The sequence below is a fragment of the Carassius carassius genome, chromosome 31, assembly GCF_963082965.1.
Source record: "Carassius carassius chromosome 31, fCarCar2.1, whole genome shotgun sequence".
NCBI lineage: Eukaryota > Metazoa > Chordata > Actinopteri > Cypriniformes > Cyprinidae > Carassius > Carassius carassius.
The window spans coordinates 29,558,342-29,580,819 of NC_081785.1; positions in this window are offsets into that span (position 1 = coordinate 29,558,342).

Consider the following 22,478-nt stretch of genomic DNA (forward strand, 5'->3'; position numbering starts at 1 on the left):
CCTGTAAAGACCTTGGGCCCTATCTTGCACCCAGCGCAATTGACTTTGTACACTGATGCAAGTATCATTCCTATTTTGCACCGGTGCAAAGCGGTCTTTTCCCTCCACAGACGCACGTTGTCAAACTACAGATTGAACTTGCGCTCCCTGGGCGGGTCGGCGCAAAAAAGAAGGCGTGATCCGGCACAAATAGTCCCTGATGCTATCTTGCAGTTCAATAAAACGTTTGCGCAACTAACCAAAAAAAACCTGGTCTAAAGTCATTGGCGCAATGCGCATGTTATCAGATGCTATTTTAAGCGCGCAATGGCCATAGTGTAGCGTGTGTGCATGCATTCCTCTCCAGACTTCACAAGGCAATGTGATTAAGTTAGTAAAATAATATAATTATCTTGGCATCATTATCGATGATAAATTATCTTTTGAGTCTCACATAACTCATTTAAAGAAAAAAAATGAAATAAAGCTTGGGTTTTATTTTAGAAACATGAAATGTAAGAAAGAGAAGTTTCTACTATGTCTTGCCTTTACTTATATACAGTTATGTGGTGTATGAATTAGATTCCTATCTACTTCTTTCTTCTCTGGATGCTTTAAGATTTAAATCAGATTGTAAGCCTTTAACTCTTAATTATAAAATGTATAATAATTTATCCTGGTCATTTTTGTATTTTAGAAGGAAAATTTATTTTTTATCGAAATATTTATAAAAACTATTCCGGGATTGTTGCCTTTTTATTTAGGTTGTCTTAAAAATGGTTTTGTGAATATTCCCTCTGGTCTGATAATTGTTTTACTCTCGTTTCACTTGCAAGAACCGAATTGGGAAAAATGGCATTTATGTACGCAGTTCCATTTGAATGGAATAATATATTGGCATTTTAAATATATTATTCTGTCATGTGAAGAAGAATCATTGATTTGCTGTTTTTTCAATCTGTAAATGCTGTCAATTCTCGGCCAGGACTCTTTGAAAAATAGGCATTTTAATCTAGATTACACATTTACAAAATTATTATATGCCTGTTAAACCAAAGCTAATTAGGTTGTGTTTCTCCTATCCCCATACAATGTCACCTGTGTTTTATGGCCAGACGAGAACATCTGTCTCCTCAGCTCTGCATCGCACCTGGCGCGCGCCTTGGAAGATCCGCCGTTAAAATATCGATCCGCTATGAAATATGCGCGTCTCGTCTTAAAGGGAAGGATATATGAAGCTCTGATTGGTTTATTTCATGTTACGCCCAAACCACACCTCTGAAAAATGAAGCTACTTCAGACATGCCTCTTTGAAACTTGCGTCGGGTCATTTATTCCTCTGGCATAATAGCAACAGCGCCAAAGACCCGCCCACAAAGTTACTTGCGCTTTGCGCTTGATACTTGCGTTTCAGATCGTTAAAATAGGGCCCCTTGTCTCAGAGGACCACCAGGACAAGACCACAGGAAACAGATGATTCTTCTGCACAATCTGACTTAGCTGCAGCCTGGAATTGAACTACTGGTTTCGTCTGGTCAGAGAAGAACTGGCCCCCCAACTGAGCCTGGTTTCTCCCAAGGTTTTTTCTCCATTCTGTCACAGATGGAGTTTTGGTTCCTTGCCGCTGTCGCCTTTGGCTTGCTTAGTTGTGGACACTTGACTGATAGTACAGACACTATTGGAAGAGAACTGAACTGGATGATGACATCACTGAATCATCAATGAACTGATTAAGCTGGAAAAAATTACTCTGTTATTGTCTTTTGGCATTTTTGACAATATGTTTTCCTGTTTTATACTGTATGGTTCCTTGGACACAACCAGTATTGTATAAACTATTATAAATGAAGATGACTTGACAAATCAGGCATTCTGTTCGTAGAATTCAGTTCAGCCTTGAACATCATCATCCCAGCACTCCTCCAGACCAAACTAACCCAGATCTCTGTTCCTAGCTCTATCTGTCAATGTATCACCAGCTTTCTAAGAGATAGACAACAGCTAGTGAGAATTTGTAAATTCACATCCAACACCCACACCTCCTGTTGTAACTTTTGTTGTTGAATAATTATTTACAATTTTCTGAATAGAAGCATATGTGATGGTAAGTGTAAATAATTAGAAACACTTTATTATTTTTATTACTTTTGTTTTTATTTTGAAAGATCACAATGATGTGTATCTCACCCTGATATACTTCAAGTACACACTAAGTATGCTGATAACGTTATAAATCTTCTTGTGAGTTGTGTGGTTTTTTCTTCTTGTGGTCTGAAGTAAAAGAACGAGAAATATGACATCCGTGTAAGCGTCTCAATTTTCAAGAACTTTCACTAACATTTTGGTGCCGAAGCCCGGGATAGCGTCACAGAATGGTCGCGGAATAAGAATCTCGGAGTTGGAAAGTGAAAGTGAGTTAAATGAAGATGGCTGAACAGTTAGAATGGATGAAGAAGAAGAGGAAAACAATCCGCAGCTCAACGAAGAAATTACTGACTCATTTGCAAGAAGAGATTGGTAAAGAAGAACCAGACTGTGAAAAGCTGCGCGAGTTGCTTTCAATGTTATCGACGAAAGAGGAAAGCTTAGTGGATCTTGACAGAGGCATCAAAAACGAAACTCCCATGGATGATCTGGAGAGAGAGATAGAAAGTGCGCTGGATTATCAGGACCGCATTATCATGTGGAAATCCTATGCAGTGAGAATGATAGAAAGGGAGCGTGAACAAGAGAGTGAACGGGTAAGAAACGCCTATGCAAATCAAGAAAGAAGGCCAGAAAAAAAAGTCTGTCAAGCTCCCCAAATTGGTTGATTATGCCCTGTGTTATTGCAATTGATGCCAGAGGACATTGCTTTAGCTTATACTCGTCAGTTGGACTTTGATGGTGAATGCAAGCTGCCTGAGCTTATTCAATTTCTACAAAAGGAAGTGCAAAGGCGAGAAAGAGCACTGCAACTAACAAGACCAGAAAGTTCAAAAAGGGACAAACAGATGAGTAATAGATCTTTCGCTAAACCTGAGATGACTCATGAACCAAGGCATAAAAAATGGACAATGTCTTCTGCAGCTGCCCTGCACACTGTTAGTCATGTTCCCAAGGCTTGTATATATTGTGAGAACCTGAACCATAAGCCTGAAAATTGCTCTGAGTATTTAGTGTCTGATAGAAAAGACAAGCTAAGAAAAATGGGAAAATGTTTTGCTTGTTTGGGTCCTAAATACATAGCAAAGTTCTGTAGGGTTAAAGGAGTTAACTGTGCTAAGTGTGGACGTAAGCACCATAGGTCAATCTGTGGGCAAAATGATAAGCAGCCTGAGGACAACAACGACAGTGTGGAAGATAGCAACAGTAGCTCTGAAGCTGTAGTGTCATCTGTGTCGAACACTGTAAAACCAAAGGCTGAAGGGCAACCAACAGTGCTGCTTCAGACAATTAAGTCATGGATAGAAGGTCCAGCAGGTAAAAAATTAGTACGTTTTTTATTGGACGGAGGCAGCCAAAGAAGCTTTGTTCGAGAGAGTCTAGTGAAAACACTAGAATTACCAGTGCTGAAAAAAGAGACTTTGAATCTTCACACTTTCGGAGCTGAGTGTCCTGTGAGTACAGAACGTAACATCGTGAAATTGACACTTGAAAGTGTATGGAATGAAAATCAAAGAATAGAAATCACAGCAATAGGGACGCCTCAAATCTGTACTGCTGTTATGAAAGTTCCTGGAGAACATGTGCAAAATAAGCTTAAACCTAAGGGTCTGCAACTTGCAGATTTTGTCTCTGAGGACACCAATGATTCTGAGCTTTCAGTATTAATAGGAGCAGACTTATACTGGCAAGTAGTATCAGGTAGAGTTGAGGGATTAACTGAATCTCTTGTAGCCCTGGAAAGTATTTTTGTATGGACTGTTCAAGGACCAATTCCCATGTTGAGTGTAACTGACACAACCTGCATGCAAATTTGTTTAGAAGAAGATATGCAGATTTCAAAACAGTTGCGTGCCTTTTGGGAAATAGAGTCTTTGGGCATACTAAACAAGACGACTGAGAGTCCAGAAGAAATAGAAGCCGTACAACACTTTAACCAGACAGTAAGGTCTAAGGATAGTCGTTATCAGGTTGAGTTACCTTGGAAACCAAATAAACAAGAACTACAAAAAAATTTCAAGGTGGCTAAGACAAGGTTTGAAAGGCTGCATATAACCTTTTACACAAAATACAAAGACATACTACAAGACTATTTACAACAAGGCATTTGTGAAACCAATTCCAGCCAATGATTCACAAGTAAAGGAAACAGATGCTGTTGAATATTATATACCACACCATGCTGTACTCAGAGAAGACAAACCAACAACTAAACTAAGGGTAGTGTTTGATGCATCCTCACATGCAGAGGGTTGTCCATCACTAAACGACTGCTTGCTTGCAGGACCAAACTTGAATCCTGACTTGCTAGATGTGCTTGTCAAGTTCAGATTGCACAAAATTGCATTCACTGCTGACATCACAAAGGCATTCTTGCAGATCGCTTTGGCAGAAAAGGCGAAGGATGCTGTCAGATTTCTGGTTCTCCAACTGATGATAAGAAAAATGAGATACGCATTATGCAAATGTGTAGAGTGGTTTTTGGAGTGTCCCCAAGTCCAGTTCTGTTAGCTGCAACTTTTAGGCATCACATTCAACAAAAGGAGTCAGAACAGCCTAAGGCAGTGGAAGCCTTGAGAGAATCGCTCTACATGGATGATTTCATTGTGAGTTCTCGTGACGTGGATGAGGCACACACTATTTCTACAGTTGCCAGAGACATCTTACTGGATGTAGGCATGAAATTGTGTAAATGGGTGACGAATTCACCAGAACTGAGAGCAAAATGGACAGGAAATACAATGGAGCAAAACTTAGTATCGGACAGTAGTGAAAATTTAATGAAGGTATTAGGTTTAGTATGGAGACCAGAAAGCGATGATTTTGTGTTTGATTTCAAGCAACTGTTAAGTGTTTTGGAGAGGAAAAAAACACAAAGAGAAATGTGTTGCAAACATCATCCCGTATTTTTGACCCCAAAGGATTCCTAACTCCCTTTACTGTTAGAGTGAAATGTCTTCTTCAGGAAATGTGGGAAAGAGGACTTAGTTGGGATGAACATTTGCCTTCTGAATTGACAAGGAAGTGGAATCAGTGGTGTAGTGAAGTGCCACAGCTTCGTTTGATTGCTATACCAAGATGGTACAAAATTGAGATTCAACCTAATGTTCAATCGCACACATTGCACGTGTTTTTTGATGCTAGTGAAAGGGTGTACAGCGCAGTTGCATACCTGCAAGGAAAAAATGGAATGGAGAAACTGTTAACAGTTTTGTAGCATCAAAGGCACGAGTTGCTCCTTTGAAGAAGCTTACTTTACCACGTTTAGAGTTAAAGGGAGCTCTAATCGGAGCTAGAATAGGACATAATCTGCTTCGTCCCTTGAAGATGGAGAAAAATCTAATTCACATGTGGACAGATTCAGTAATTGTCACACCGGATACAGAGTTCTGCACAGAAATGGAAACCATTTGTAGCTAATCGAGTAGCTGAAATACAGAATCTCACAAACCCTGAATCGTGGTCCCATTGTAATGGGAAAGACAATCCCGCTGATTTAGCCACTCGAGGAAAGAGCGTAGATGATCTCATACAGAGTGAACTCTGGTGGTATGGGCCAGCATCTTTAGTTCCAGCTCACTTGGAAGAGCCTGAGCAAAATTGTGTTGCTGAAATTAACATTGAACTGAGGTCTAAGTTTCAGGTCACCGTGCAATTTAGTGGTGTTTCAACAACAGAATTTCTTTTGGATTTATCAAAATTTAGCGAATGAAGACAGTGTTGCGAATAACTGCATGGATAAAGAGGTTCATAACTAATGCCCGATCCAGCTGTAAAATCCAAGGCGAACTCACAGCAAAAGAACTTCTTGCAGCTGAAATGTACTGGGTAAAGATGACTCAGGAACAGAGTTTCAGCAAGGAAATACATTTGCTCAAACTAGGACAAATGGTTGACAAAGACTCAAAGATCAAGGATTTGAAACCCTTCTTAGATGAAAATGCACTCATTAGTGTAGGTGGACGATTACAACAGTCTGAGTTCAGCTTCAGAGAATGGCACCCATGGGTGCTCCCCACAAAGCAAAGATATTCGGAATTACTAGTTCAGAGTTATCATGAAAGAGTGATGCATTCAGGTGTAAGAGATACTCTGGTTCCTCTTCAGGAACTCGAGCTGCGTCGAGAACGTTTGGGGAACGCGTCCAGCGTGACGTCTCTGAATAATGTGTATAATCAGTCCAAAGGAAGGGCGAGACGTCATAGGCGGGTGACGTCAGAGACCAGGAAGCATAAAGCATGAGCGGCAAAGCCGGAAATCAGCCTTTGTGTCTTCAGCAAGCGCTCTGTTTGTGTGTGTGTGTGTGTGTGTGTCAGTCACTATCTGTTTGTGAGTCTTATTTAGTGTTGTCTGTCCACTGATAAACTCCATTGTCAAAGCTTCAATCAAGAGAAGTTTTGGGGCGAGAGCAGGCAGCGTTCAGGCTGTGTGTTTTCCCTGCCAAAAAAAAAAAAAGGTACGGACACACGCAGCTCGTGTGTTGTCTGCTTGAGAGTGAAGCGCGCAGTGTCAGCTCTCGAGGGAGTTGACGGCTGCGATGCGAGCCTTTGCTTCACTCTCAGAAGGCTCTCTTTGAGGAGAGAGTTTTCACTGGCATTTCTCGCGGTGCCAGCCCCGCTTTTGTCAAGGAAAAAACGGAGCGGTGGTTGTGCTCGCGGGATTCGCTTTGGGATCTGCTGGAAGGAATTTAAGACGGGTCTTTTCAAGTCCCTATCTTCTTTCTTAGCCACCAGATCCGGCGCCCGCTCTCGGGGGTTCAGACGCCCGCGTTTGCGGTACTTTCTCCCCGATGAGAGGGCGCGACGCACTGCCTGTCTTTCTCAGAGGAGATTGATATGGAAAGGCGTCGATGAGCTCGCCAGTTGTTCAAGCACCAGTCACACAAGCACCAGTTACACACGCATATTATGCCTAATATTATAATAAGCAGCATTAATGAGAAGTGGAGCTCGCGCAGTCGGCTCTCGGGGGGCTGATTGTGCTTTTCTCACTGTTAAGCGCTCCGCTCTCGCGGGGCACGCTCCGAGGAGTGTATCCGTGCATGCGATCTTGCGGTTGCGGTTGCGCTGGGGCTGATGCACGGCGGCGACCGCGATAGCGGGAATCGCACATGATCTGGCGAACGTGTTGGAGACGGCTCGTCCTACTTCCACCCGTGTTCACTAGATCTAGAGCTCAGTCTTGAGGTTTGAAAACCCGTGCTGTGGTTTCTTCGTCCTCGGAGGCAGAGCTCGCTGCAGCATTCGTCTTTCTCTGAGGAGATCGATGCTGTCTGTGTGACTGAGTAGCATATATATGTAAAAAAAAAAAAAATAGAACATGCACACTGCCGAGGCAACGCGTGTATTACATTGTTTCATCTTTATGTGAGTTTTTTTTTTTTCTACACCAGACCGTGTTGACTCGTCTGGTTGTTGACTACTATATATTAATATTTATCTGACTATGTGAAGTTAGATGTGCAGGGGCTCTAGGGATGTAATTTCTTAGGTGAGAACATGTGTGTACCGCTCTTCCTCTGAGGAGGTTGAGGCGGTCAGGGGCTGCTGGGCGGAGCAGTCCCAACCATGTTCCAGCCCCTCGTGCCGGGGGTGTCACTTTTGTACTCCGCAGACGCTAGAGTCAGAGTGGCGCTCCCAGGCCGAAGGTTTCTAGTGGAAAGCAGTTCTACGGACCGTTGTTTTCGCTGGATAGCCTTCATCATAACGTCCTGACGCGTAAGGCCTAGGACGTTTTGAGGGCCAGCTCCCTCTGGGGAAGAGCGGTGTACACCGCATTACACGGTGCCCGTCTCTCCTCAGTGCCCTCAGGAGATCGATCTGCCAACCCTGCCGGTGTTCCAGGGCGCAGCGGTCTCCAGCGAGCGCTTCTCTCAGTTACCGCCCGGAAACATAGCGGTGCTGAGAGGCTCGCTACCTCTACGGAGGTCTCTAGAGCAGCTAGTATGGTCGTCCCCTGCTGGTCCGCCGCTTCAGGACACCGAGCTAGTAACTCTACGCACACCAGAGGCCAATCTCGCGAGACTGGTTCCCTTAGGGGGTCACATGGCAGTGTGGGAGCCCCTGCCAAGTGTACTTCACGGGGTCCTGCCCCGAGCAGGCTTGGTCTAGTCTTCCTAGCAGACGACGTGGGTCTGAGGCACGTCGTTTTTAGGAGACTTCAGCTACGAGAGTCCTGATGCTGCAGCTCAGGACCTCGGAGGGCAGGCCCCTCTGGGGAAGAGCGGTATACACCGCATTACACGGTGCCCGTCTCTCCTCAGTGCCCAAAGGAGATTGATCTGCCAACCCTGCCGGTGTTCCAGGGCGCAGCGGTCTCCAGCGAGCGCTTCTCTCAGTTACCGCCCGGAAACGTAGCGGTGCTAAGAGGCTCGTGACCTCCTGGGAGGTTTCCAGAGCAGCTAGTTTGGCTGTCTCAGTGGGTCCTGCACACTGTAGTGAGAGGCCACAGAATCCAGTTCTGGTGGGCCCCAAGCAGGCTCTGGTAATGGAACAGAAGTAGACTCTCTCTGAGGACGGAGACCATTGATGTGGTCCCTCCTTGGGTTGCAGAGTCCGGTCCTACAGCCGGTACTTCACTGTTCCAAGGAAGGATGAGGTGTTGTGTCCTTTTCTAGATCTGTGCTTTTTGAACCTCTCAGTCAGGGGACCGAAGTTTAGCATGCCTGCACAGGCCAAGTCCAAGGACTGGTGTGTCACGATCTATCAAAAGATGCACTTATCTCCATCCTTCTTCATCGGAAGTTCCTGAGGTTTGCTTTTGGAGACAAAAGCCTACCAATACGGATATTCCTCTGGCCTTGCACTCTCACCCCACACTTTAACGACTCAACCACATTTGGTTGATATCAGCTCAATCTGAGCAGATGACGGTTCTGCACCGAGATGTCGTTCTCGCTAACATGAAAGAGCTGGGGTTAAGACTTAACGCCAAAAAAAGTGTGCTTTCTCCAGTTCAGAGAACCACTTATCTGGGCATGGTGTGGGATTCGACCACGATGCAAGCACGTATGTCACCTGCTCGGATCGAGTCGATCCTCACTGCAGTCGCGAGAGTGAGAGAAGACCGGTCACTCACTGTCAAGCAGTCACGGAGATTGCTGGGTCTGATGGCAGCTGCGTCCAACGTGAATACTATTGGCCTGCTGTCCATGAGACCCCTACAGTGGTGGCTCGAGACCAAGGGGTTCTCCCTGAAGGGAAACCCACTTCGCATGCTAAAGGTCACGCGGCGCTGCCTACGTGCCTTGGATATGTGGTGGAAGCCTTGGTTCTTGTCTCAGGGCCCGGTGCTGGGAGCTCCTTGTCGCGGCGGGATGTTAGCGACAGGCGCGTCCCTCACCGGCTGGGGTGCGGCCATGAGTGGCCACCCTGCCCGCAGTTTGTGGAGTGGTCGCCATCTGACATGGCACATCAACTGCCTGGAGATGCTGGCCGTGCTTCGTGCACTTCGTTATTTTCTCCCAGACCTAAGAGGTCGCCATGTGTTGGTGCGCACTGACAACACAGCGGTGGTCTCTTACATCAACCACCAAGGAGGTCTGCACTCACGCCGTTTACACAAATAGCGTACCAGATCCTTGTGTGGGCCCAGGACGAATTCCTCTCGCTCAGAGGAGTTCACATTCCTCGGCATCTTAATATGGGAGCAGACATCCTGTTGAAGCAGGGGCCAAGGCCCGGGGAATGGCGGCTTCACACCAAGGTGATGAAGCAGAGTTGGAGAGTTGGGCCAGACTCGGGTGGATCTGTTTGTGACTCGAGACACATCGCACTGTCCCCTCTGGCTTCCTCTGACTCATCCAGCTCCACTGGGGCTGGACGCCATGGTACAGACGTGGCCGAGGCTTCATCTGTAAATTTTTTTCCCCCGATTGCTCTGCTCTCGGGAGTTCTGGAGAGAGTGCGCCGGGACGGAGCCGGCTGCTGTTATTAGCCCCATTCTGGCCGGGCCGGGAATGGTTCCTGGGCCTGATTTCTCTTTTTGACGGCACTCCATGGGAGGTTCCCGTCAGGAGAGATCTCCTCTCGCAGGCGGAGGGTGCGCCCCCGCATGGAGCTTAGAGACTGTAGGTGTGGTCTCTGAAGAGGCACAACTCTTAGCTTCCCGTCTCTCAACCGAGGTTGTAAGACCGTTCTCCAATCCAGAGCTCCCTCAATGAGGAAACTGTATGCCTTGAAGTAGAAGCTATTCACTTCTTGGTGTGGAGGCCGCCAGCTCGACCCAGTTAACTGCCCGTATGGTACAGTGCTGGAGTTCCTGCAGGCTCTCCGCAGGGTTGACCCACTCCACCATGAAGGTCCATGTGGCAGCCATGGTGGCCTACCGCGGCCCTCTCAGTGGCCAGTCAGTGGGCAGAAACCCTCTGGTTACATGTTTCCTCCATGGTGCGCTAAGGCTGAGGCCTCCGGCCAGAAGAAGCTTATGCTAAGCGGTGATCAGGATGTTATCCTAAGCCTCGAGTCCTCTGATCTGCCCTCTCCTGGGGGTCAAGACTCACTCCTTCTGAAGTTTGGCCTTTGGACGGGTTGTCCCCGAATTCTGTCAGGCTCCTTCTCTTGCTTTAGCTGTGCTCTTCCACACTAGGCAGAGATTTGAAAGTCTGGCGGCGTGGGCATTCTCGTTCCCCAAACGTTCTCGACGCAGCTCGAGTTCCTGAAGAGGAACGTCTAAGGTTACGTATGTAACCCTGGTTCCTCGAAGGAACGAGATGCTGCGTTGCAGTGCCACACTTCCGGCATCTCTGGCTGGCGCTTGCTTCATCCTTTGAGGCTGATTTCCGGCTTTGCCGCTCATGCTTTATGCTTCATGGTCTCTGACGTCACCCGCCTATGACGTCTCGCCCTTCCTTTGGTCTGATTATACACATTATTCAGAGACATCACGCTGGACGCGTTCCCCAAACGTTCTCGACGCAGCGTCTCATTCCTTTCGAGGAACCAGGGTTACATACGTAACCTTAGACGTTCAGGTTAGAGAGAAATATTGGATTTTGCGTGGCCGACAGCTTGTGAAGCAAATAGTAGGACACTGTCATGTTTGTAATAGATTGAAAGCCAAGGCAGCTCAGCAAACTACTGCACCTCTGCCAAAGGACAGAGTTACTGAAGCACCACCCTTTGAAGTCACGGGGGTCAATTTTGCTGGCCCATTATATGTCAAATCTAATGGTGTACCAAAATAGGCATATATTGCACTTTTTACATGTGCTGTTACTCGGGCGGTACATTTAATAATAATAATAATTCATTACATTTATATAGCGCTTTTCTAGGCACTCAAAGCGCTTTACATAGTCTGGGGGTATCTCCTCATCCACCACCAGTGTGCAGCATCCACCTGGATGATGCGACGGCAGCCATAGTGCGCCAGAACGCCCACCACACACCAGCTTACTGGTGGAGAGGAGACAGAGTGATGAAGCCAATCAGCGGATATGGGGATTGTTAGGAGGCCATGATGGTCAGAGGCCAATGGGCGAATTTAGCCAGGATGCCGAGGTCATACCTCTACTCTTTTCGAAAGACATCCTGGGATTTTTAATGACCACAGAGAGTCAGGACCTCGGTTTAACGTCTCATCCGAAGGACGGTGCTTGTTGACAGTATAGTGTCCCCATCACTACACTGGGGCGCTAGGACCCACACAGGGTGAGCACCCCCTGCTGGTCTCACTAGCACCTCTTCCAGCAGCAACCTAGTTTTCTCAGGAGGTCTCCCATCCAGGTACTGACCAGGCTCAGCCCTGCTTAGCTTCAGTGGGAAACCGGTCTTGGGCTCCAGGGTGATATGGCTGCCGGTAAAGATTAAAATTTAGAGTTAAGGAACTGTGGAGATCAATTAAAACCTCTGAGCTTACGGATTTCTTTTCTTAAAATGTTATTACTTGGAAGTTTATTGTGGAACGCGCTGCATGGTGGGGAGGCTTTTGGGAGAGAATTGTTAGATCGGTAAAGAATTGTCTGAAAAAAGTCCTTGGAAAGGCCTCACTAAGCTTTGAAGAGATGACTACTATTTTGACAGAAGTAGAAGCAGTTCTAAATTCTAGACCACTTTCGTACATACACAATGATGCCGATGAGCCTCAACCTCTAACGCCTTCACATTTCCTGGTAGGGAAAAGACTAACCTCTCTGCCACCAGAGACTGTGGTCTCTGAGTCTAATTCCTCTATTCTGACTAAAGAGCATGCTGTTCGCCGATGGAAGTACCGACAGAGACTTCTAACTACATTTTGGAACCGCTGGCGAAAAGACTATTTGATGGACTTAAAGTCAGCTCATAAGAGTGATTCAATAAAAGCAACTATGTTGAAGGAAGGTGATGTTGTCCTAGTAGGAGATGACAAAGTACCCCGACAAACTTGGAAAATGGGAACAATAGAAAAATTGAATTCCGGAAGAGATGGCCTGGTACGTTCATGCATTGTCCGTGTTGGCAGTGTGTTAAGAAGACTTGTGCAACTGCTATATCCCTTGGAGTTAATTTAATTCAACGTCCTTAAAATGAGTATAGATGAACCTAGTTCATCGTGTGGGAGGATGTTGTAACTTTTGTTGTTGAATAATTATTAAACATTTTCTGGATAGAAGCATATGTGATGCTGAGTGTAAATAATTAGAAACACTTTATTATTTTTATTATGTTTGTGTTTATTCTGAAAGATCACAATGATGTGTATCTCACCCTGATATACTTGAAGTACACACTAAGTATGCTGATTGCTGATAACGTTATTAATCTTTTAGCCTTGTCAAGTATGTGAGTTGTGTGGTTTTTTTTCTTCTTGTGTTCTGAAGTAAAAGAATGAGAAATATGACATCCGTGTAAGCGTCTCAATTCTCAAGAACTTTCACTAACACCTCCTCAGGGATGTGTGCTTTCTTCCCCTCCTCTTCTTAATGTACACCAATGTCTATACCTCTACTGACCCCTCTGTAAAGCTCCTGAAATTTGCAGATGACACTACAGTCATTGGCCTCATCCATGACGCAGATGAGTCTGCTTACAGAAGTGAGGTTGAGCAGCTAGCTGGCTGGTGCAGTTATAGCAACCTGGATCTGAACATGCTCAAAACAGTGGAGATAATAGAACCCCCTTGTTCTCCCCCCACTCAACATAATGAACAGCACTGTGGCTCCAATAGTCATTCAGGTTCATTGGCACTACCATATCTCAGGACCTGGAGCTGCTCACAGTTCGGACATCAGAAAACTACAGCGGATAGTCCGGACTGCTGAGCGAATCACTGGTACAACCCTCTCAAGGAACTGCACTAATCTAAAGTGAGTAAAAAAGCTGGTAAAATCATTCTGGACCCCTCACACCCAGCTCACTTCCTCTTTGAACTGTTACTGTCTGGCAGCACTACAGAGCACTGAACACCAAAGCAGCCAGACATACTGTAGGAAAAAATTCTTCCCTTGGGCCATCTACCTCATGAACAGCTAAGTGGTCTCCCCACTGTGCAATAAAATGTGCAATACCCAACTATCTATATTTATCATACATGTTATTTATTTAACCTCTTAGCCAGCACCCCGACGCCCTCGTCCTGAAAACCCCTAAACTCGCACGTGTCAGTGTTTATGAATAGATTAAATGAAACGGGACAAATTTAATCTTGACAAACTATGTATCATTATGGAATAATGGAATAACTGACGGTCAGAAACTGCATCTTGGTATTAAAAAAACGGCATGGTTTTGCAGTGTAACAGTGTCACAAACAGAATGAGACGTTCCACCGGAAAAAAAGAATGAATGAAAGATAGGCTAAAGATAATATATTTGAATTCTGCCGCACCCTCGTGACGCACTCTGACGCACCTGTCAGCTAATGGTGATCGCCTTTTTCTTTGTTTGTTTTATTTTTCAACAGTTTTTATGTGAGAGTGTGTTTTATGTTGAATGTGAATGATTACCATCTGTTTGAGTGCAAATCAGCCCAAATCAGTTTGCTATTACTTTATGATCATGGCTATCAAAGTGAACGCGTCTATATGAATAGAGAGAGTGGATTATTTACTTTTATTGCACATTTGTGTTATTACCATCTGTTATAAGTGGCCATCAGCACTTATTTGCATCGTAATTCATTGTAAATGCTGCATTTCTAGCAATCTCAGGATTTTCTGTAATTGGCAAACTTATTATTTTTATTTTTCTTACTCAAATTATTCTTATTGTATTTTTCTAGTGCTCAAATAAATCACTTATATGACGTCTAAGTTTCTGTCTAGTGTTTTATAATTGATAAAAACTATGCAGTGGTATGTTTACTGACTAAATAGTTTGTAGAAGCCTTCAACACTTTTGGGAAATATATTTTCATAAATTTGGGGGGTGGGGGGTGTAGACATAGTCTCATAAAAATATTTGCAGGAGTCTCATTTTTCATGATATCTTATTCAGATTTCAAATAGAAACTCATGAGACATGTGGCTTTCAACCCATTACTTTTCTATATTGCTCCAGGACTCATTTCATTTATTTTTATATCAAATAAAAAAATATTTAAGTGTGGTAAAAAAAATTCAAGGCACTTCTATAACTTGTAATATTTTTGAGCATTATCAAATCTGGTTGATAAAAAGTAAAGCCCAAAGTGTATTCTTTCCAAAGACACCAAAATTATGTTTGTAACACACTGAAGTAGGAAACTGTTACAATATAAGTTAGGTAGAGCACTTTCAGCTGTGAGTCTGGCTAACAGGTTAATACATCATACATCTATCCATGTTTCCTTTCATAATTTGTAGCACATCTGTACATACAACATACTGTCTATTGTCTTTTGTCTATCTTGTATTGTTTTTACATATTTATTTTGTTGTCTGTGTCTTTTTACTTGTCATCCTGTGCACTGGAAGCTTCTGTCACCAAGACAAATTCCTTGTGTCTGTAAGCACAGTTGGCAATAAAGCTCATTCTGATTCTGAAGATAATACATTCAAAACATGACCTTATGCGAAAATGTATCTATTTTACGAGGTATGGATTTCATATGAATGTGTATGACATGAATCATATCTGATTTCATTCATTTATTTTTTTAAGTAGGGTCCACTAGAGGTCTTCACGTGTCCAAAAATTTGTGCCCGAACCCGAAAGAGACCCGTAATGTACTACACCGAACCGACCCGGACCCGTTTAATATTTCAAAAGCTGGACCCGGACCTGCGTAGATCCGAGAAATGCCTACCCGACCCGGACCCGTATATTATTTGAAATCTGGACCCGAACCTGCCGGGAAGACAAAGACCCGACTTGACCCAACTGTCACATATTCCACCATAAATTGCTATTACAAGTCAATAAACCTGTTGCGAAAAATACCGCTTTTTGTCTTACCTAATTTAAAGAGCCGTAGTCTCTCTTCCTTGTACCTGACTGCCTGTGATGCATTACAATCCTCCGACAAGAAAGTTATTCATGTTATTCCTCTCGTTATTCCAAGTCCAAGCTGAATCCACTCATTATTTCAGCTTCAAAAGTCCATTTGATGTCACGGTGACGGATGACAAATGCTACTGTGCACATGTACATTCTGACTCGAGTTAATTCGCATAATAACTTCAACTGTTTGCCCTTTTGAACTATAATAACGATCGCTCGTGCAATGCCATGGCCGCTGACGTTATTTATTTGCTATCATCTGATCTCTTTGCTCTCTGCTCTGCATCAAATCTGAATCTGACCACTAAAACTTTAAGATTAAATGGTTCATTTATAATATTATAAAAATGGGAGAAAATGTAAAACACGGTTTGGCGGTCGAAGTGTCCCTCACTGGTTGCCATAGTCAAGTCAAGTCACCTTTATTTATATAGCGCTTTAAACAAAATACATTGCGTCAAAGCAATTGAACAACTTTCATTAGGAAAACAGTGTGTCAATAATGCAAAATGATAGTTAAAGGCAGTTCATCATTGAATTCAGTGATGTCATCTCTGTTCAGTTAAATAGTGTCTGTGCATTTATTTGCAATTAAGTCAACGATATCACTGTAGATGAAGTGACCCCAACTAAGCAAGCCAGAGGCGACAGCGGCAAGGAACCGAAACTCCATCGGTGACAGAATGGAGAAAAAAAACCTTGGGAGAAACCAGGCTCAGTTGGGGGGCCAATTCTCCTCTGACCAGACGAAACCAGTAGTTCAATTCCAGGCTGCAGCAAAGTCAGATTGTGCAGAAGAATCATCTGTTTCCTGTGGTCTTGTTCTGGTGGTCCTCTGAGACAAGGTCTTTACAGGGGTTCTGTATCTGGGGCTCTAGTTGTCCTGGTCTCCACTGTCTTTCAGGGCAATAGAGGTCCTTTCTAGGTGCTGATCCACCATCTGGTCTGGATACGTACTGGATCCGGGTGACTGCAGTGACCCTCTGATCTGGATACAGACTGGATCTGGTGGCTACGGTGACCTCGGAATAAGAGAGAAACAGACTAATATTAGCGTAGATGCCATTCTTCTAATGGTGTAGCAAGTACATTATGTTAGGGGAATTGTTTCCGGTTCCGGTTTACCTAATTAATGCAGCCTAAAAATCCTTTAACGAATTTGGATATTAAAAGCATATTAGTATGTTATGTGTAAGCCAGGTTAAAGACATGGGTCTTTAACCTAGATTTAAACTGCAAGAGTGTGTCTGCCTCCCGAACAATATTAGGTAGGTTATTCCAGAGTTTAGGCACCAAATAGGAAAAGGATCTGCTGCCCGCAGTTGATTTTGATATTCTAGGTATTATTAAATTGCCTGAGTTTTGAGAACATAGCGGACGTAGAGGATTATAATGTAAAAGGAGCTCATTCAAATACTGAGGTGCTAAACCATTCAGGGCTTTATAAGTAATAAGCAATATTTTAATCTATACGATGTTTGATAGGGAGCCAGTGCAGTGTTGACAGGACCGGGCTAATATGGTCATACTTCCTGGTTCTAGTAAGAACTCTTGCTGCTGCATTTTGGACTAGCTGTAGTTTGTTTACTAAGCGTGCCACCCAATACCCAAAACCACCCAATAAAGCATTACAATAATCTAACCTTGAGGTCATAAATGCATGGATTAACATTTCTGCATTTGACATTGAGAGCAAGGGCCGTAATTTAGATACATTTTTGAGATGGAAAAATGCAGTTTTACAAATGCTAGAAACGTGTCTTTCTAAGGAAAGATTGCGATCAAATAGCACACATAGGTTCCTAACTGATGACGAAGAATTGACAGAGCAACCATCAAGTCTTAGACAGTGTTCTAGGTTATTACAAGCGGAGTTTTTAGTACCTATAATTAACACCTCTGTTTTTTCAGAATTTAGCAGAAAGAAATTACTCGTCATCCAGTTTTTTATATCGACAATGCATACATCTTCATTCACTGCTACGAACTGATGGCGGTCATATAAGTACGATTTAAACCATGCTAATGCACTTCCACTGATGCCAACAAAGTGTTCAAGTCTATGCAAAAGAATGTTGTGGTCAATTGTGTCAAACGTAGCACTAAGATCCAATAAAACTAATAGAGAGATACACCCACGATCAGATGATAAGAGCAGATCATTTGTAACTCTAAGGAGAGCAGTCTCAGTACTATGATACGGTCTAAATCCTGACTGGAAATCCTCACATATACCATTTTTCTCTAAGAAGGAATATAATTGTGAGGATACCACCTTTTCTAGTATCTCGGACAGAAAAGGGAGATTCGAGATTGGTCTACGTATAATTAACTAGTTCTTTAGGGTCAAGTTGTGTTTTTTTGATGAGAGGCTTAATAACACCCAGTTTGAAGGTTTTCGGGACATATCCTAATTACAATGAGGAATTAATAATAGTCAGAAGAGGATCTATGACTTCTGGAAGCACCTCTTTTAGGAGCTTAGATGGTATAGGGTCTAACATACATGTTGTTGGTTTAGATGATTTAACAAGTTTATACAATTCTTCCTCTCCTATAGTAGAGAATGAGTGGAACTGTTCCTCAGGGGGTCTATAGTGCACTGTCTGATGTGAAACTGTAGCTGACGGCTGAATGGTTGCAATTTTATCTCTAATAGTATCAATTTTAGAAGTAAAGTAGTTCATAAAGTCATTACTGCTGTGGTGTAAAAGTCAACACATGATGAGGCTTTATTTTTCATTAGTTTAGCCACTGTATTGAATAAATACCTGGGGTTATGTTTGTTTTCTTCTAAAAGAGAAGAAAAGTAATCGGATCTAGCAGTTTTTAATGCTTTTCTGTAGGATAGGTTACTTTCCCGCCAAGCAATACGAAATACCTCTAGTTTGGTTTTTCTCCAGCTGCGCTCCATTTTTCGGGCTGCTCTCTTTAGGGTGCGAGTATGCTCATTATACCATGGTGTCAAACTGTTTTCCTTAACCTTCCTTAAGCGTAAAGGAGCAACTTTATTTAAAGTGCTAAAAAAGAGAGAGTCCATAGTTTCTGTTACATCATCAAGTTGTTCTGAGGTTTTGGATATGCAAAGGAATTTGGATACATCAGGAAGATAACTTAAAAAGCAGTCTTTTGTGGTAGAAGTGATGGTTCTTCCATACGTGTAACAAGAAGTAGAATTTACAATTTTGGCTATATGAAGTTTGCACAGAACTAAATAATGATCTGAGATATCATCACTTGGCTGCATAAATTCAACACTATCAACATCAATTCCATGTGACAGTATTAAATCTAGAGTATGATTTCGACAATGAGTAGGTCCTGAAACGTGTTGTCTAACACCAATAGAGTTCAGAATGTCTATAAATGCTGATCCCAATGCATCTTTTTCATTATCAACATGGATATTAAAATCACCAACTATTAAAACTTTATCTGCAGCCAGAACTAACTCGGATGTAAAATCACCAAACTCTTTAATAAAGTCTGTATGGTGCCCTGGTGGCCTGTATACAGTAGCCAGTACAAACATAACAGCACCATTACTTCAAACAAGTTATACTTGAAGCCTGCCCTCTGAGAAATCCTGAAAACGTTGTTATAAATTGAAGCAACACCTCCACCTTTGCCTTTTAGACGCGGCTCATGTTTATAACAGTAATCTTGGGGGGTGGACTCATTTAAAATAATGTAATCATCAGGTTTTAGACAGGTTTCTGTCAAACAGAGTACATCTATATTATGATCAGTGATCATATTATTTACAAAAAGTGTTTTCGTAGAAAGGGATCTGATATTCAATAAGCCAAGCTTTATCATTTGTTTATCCATATTGCTTCTGTTTTTTATTTGTTGAACCTCAGTTAAATTGTTAATCTTAACTTGGTTTGGACGTTTTTTGTATTTTCTAGTTCGGGGAACAGACACAGTCTCTATAGTGTGATATCTAGGTGAAAAAGTCTCTATGTGCTGAGAATTAACTGACCTCTGTGATGGGAGGCAGCTAGCAGACGGTCGGTTTAGCCAGTCTGTCTGCTTCCTGACCTGGGCCCCAGTTAGTCAAGTATAAACACTAAGACTATTTGCCATATTTCTAGAGAGAAGAAGAAACATGAAATCGAGACTGCACATGCGTGCTAGCTGTATCAACCTAAAATGCTTTAACGTAATTTGAGCGTCATAGAAATTTTTTTCTTGTTTTAGTTAATTGATTGATCCTCACCTGTCTCCAGTTCCCTCATCACCTGTGTGTTTAAATACCTGGTCTGTTTAGTTCTCCCTTGTCCGTGATTATCGTTATGTAAATGTGTCTAAGCTGAATGTATACTGAATGTCAAAGTTGTATCGTATTGTGTATGTGAATGTGTATCCTAACCTTTATGTTAATTCTGTTATTTGTTAATATAGTCTGTACCTCCTTCATTTTCTAGTAAACTCCTCATTTGTTCCTTATCCTCCTCGAGCACTTTAGACTTTCGTTTAGCATTACACCAATTTGTAACAGAATCACGGACCAAAACAGTATAGTTTATTTTAGCGGCGTTTTTCTTTCCTTTTGGTATTTTTTTTTTGTTTTCCTCCCTCTCCCGGAATGGCCATTCCAGCAGTCCGTCTCCTGTGCCTGGAGCAACTGGACCGTTCGCTGGAGGACTATACCAGGGACTTTTTAGATCTGGCGTGCCTCACCCACTTCCCCGACCACTCACTCTCTAACTTCTTCCTCACCGGCCTGAGCGAGCGGTGTAAGGCACGCCTACAAGCAAACGGTCCCGGAGAGGATTTCGCCGCTTTCGTGGAGTGGGTGCTGGAGAAAAATGGACCTTCATGGACCATCTGCACCGCCGAAGAGGATATCTCCAGCCCCACTCGCGACCCAGAGACCAGCTAGCCACCATCAAGCCACACAGAGCCAGAGCCCACCACAGCCGCAGAGCCCGAGCCAATTCAGGACGTTAAGAGCACGACTGACCAGGTGTGTGAGCCGGCAACACAGTGCGTCGTGGGAGTTTTAGTGAAGATCGAGGGCGCAGAGGAAAGCCCTGCCCACACTTCTGCGACTGAGGGTGAGCTGTATTCAGTTTCTGGAAAGGATATGGAGCAACTTATGGATCTTATGGACTGGTCTATGGAGGTAATTCCTGTATCCCCTGTTTTTCCGCTGGTTCCATCCAGCCCTGATCCCCTTGTATACCCTCTCAGTCTCCCACTCCTACCTCCTCCAGTCAGCTCCTCTGCTCCATTTCCGCTGGTTCCGTCCAGCCCTGAATTTTCTGTTTCTCCGCTGGTTCCGCCCAGCCCTGAATTTTCTGTTTCTCTGCTGGTTCTGCCCAGTCCTGAATTTTCTGTTTCTCCGCTGGTTCTTTCCAGCCCTAAATTTTCTGTGTCTCCGCTGGTTCCACCCAGCTCTGAATTTCCTGTGTCTCCTGTGTCTCCTCGTCACTCCATCCCTACGGCTCTGTCAGGCTCCTCCTACCCTCTGGTTCCACCATCATCCTCAGTCACTCCAGCTCCACAGCGGTCTTCCAGGCCCCCGTCTCCGCCTTGGTCGCCTGAGCCTTCTGCTCCACCTAGGCCCTCCGGGTCCTCGACGTCACCCTGGCTCTGCGGCTGCGCTGCTCCATCTTGGGCTCCTCACCCACCGGTGCAGTCTCCTCCTGTCGGCCCCCTGGTGTCGTCGGCCGCTTCTCCACCATGGCTCCTCCCGCCGTCGACTCCACCATGGATCTCCGTCCTGGCTGGTCTCTGGAGGACCATCTGGCTCCTCCTGCTCCGGGCTCCTCCCTCCATCCACCCCGCCCTGGTCCCTACCTCCATGCTCCCTCTTCACCTGTTCCTTGCCTGCTCCTCGCCCGCCTCCAGAACCCCCACCCTCCCTCCGCTGGTATTCCTCTTGCGGTGCGAGGACGCACCGTTCCGGGAGGGGGCGAACTGTCACGTTTATGAACTTTTGTTTCCTTATTTGGTCATCTTCCTTTTCTTGTTTTAGTTAATTGATTTATCCTCACCTGTCTCCAGTTCCCTCATCACCTGTGTGTTTAAATACCTGGTCTCTTTAGTTCTCCCTTGTCCGTGATTATCGTTATGTAAATGTGTCTAAGCTGAATGTATACTGAATGTCAAAGTTGTATCTATTGTGTATGTGAATGTGTATCCTAACCTTTTTGTTAGTTCTGTTATTTGTTAATATAGTCTGTACCTCCTTCGTTTTCTAGTAAACTCCTCATTTGTTCCTTATCCTCCTCGAGCACTTTAGTCTTTCGTTTAGCATTACACCAATTTGTAACAACAGTTCACCTCAGATTGTTTTGCTGATTTGAAATATATTAAATATGAGTGTGTCAAGTCTGCAAGCATTAATACCGTGCGTGCACTTGTATTAACTCTTGAGTCTGTGCGCTCTGCTTCTAAAAGCAGAGAAAGAGAGAGAGAGAGAGAGAGATCACTTTTATTTGGCTCACTCTTTTCTTTTCCTAATTTTACAATTTGCAAGTTACAAAAAACACAAGCAGTCTTTGATCACGGCCGGGTGTTCTCCGAGTCCGATGACTCCGATCGCACAGGTATTACACAAAATGATAAACAGACCCGGGACCCGAAGTAATAGATTCGGACCCGACCTGGACCCGGCTGATCATTTAAAATATAGACCCGAACACATACGGGTCCAGGGTCGGGTCCTGGGTCGGGTCCTGGGTCGACAGGTCTCGGGTGCTCTGTGAAGACCTCTAGAGTCCACGCCTAAACATTACTATAAGCTGATCGTAGAAAAACATACAAATTAGATAAAATAGTTGTGAATTTCCATGAGATTGTGTTGTTTCTGTTTCAAAGATTGTTGTCAGGTACAGTTTGTCACAAAGACTATGAGAGACAGATGTACATTTTTGTTGTACTCTCTTAAAGGGATAGCCCAATGATAAACCTTTAACTTTTATCAGAAAAAAAAGAAAACTCCAT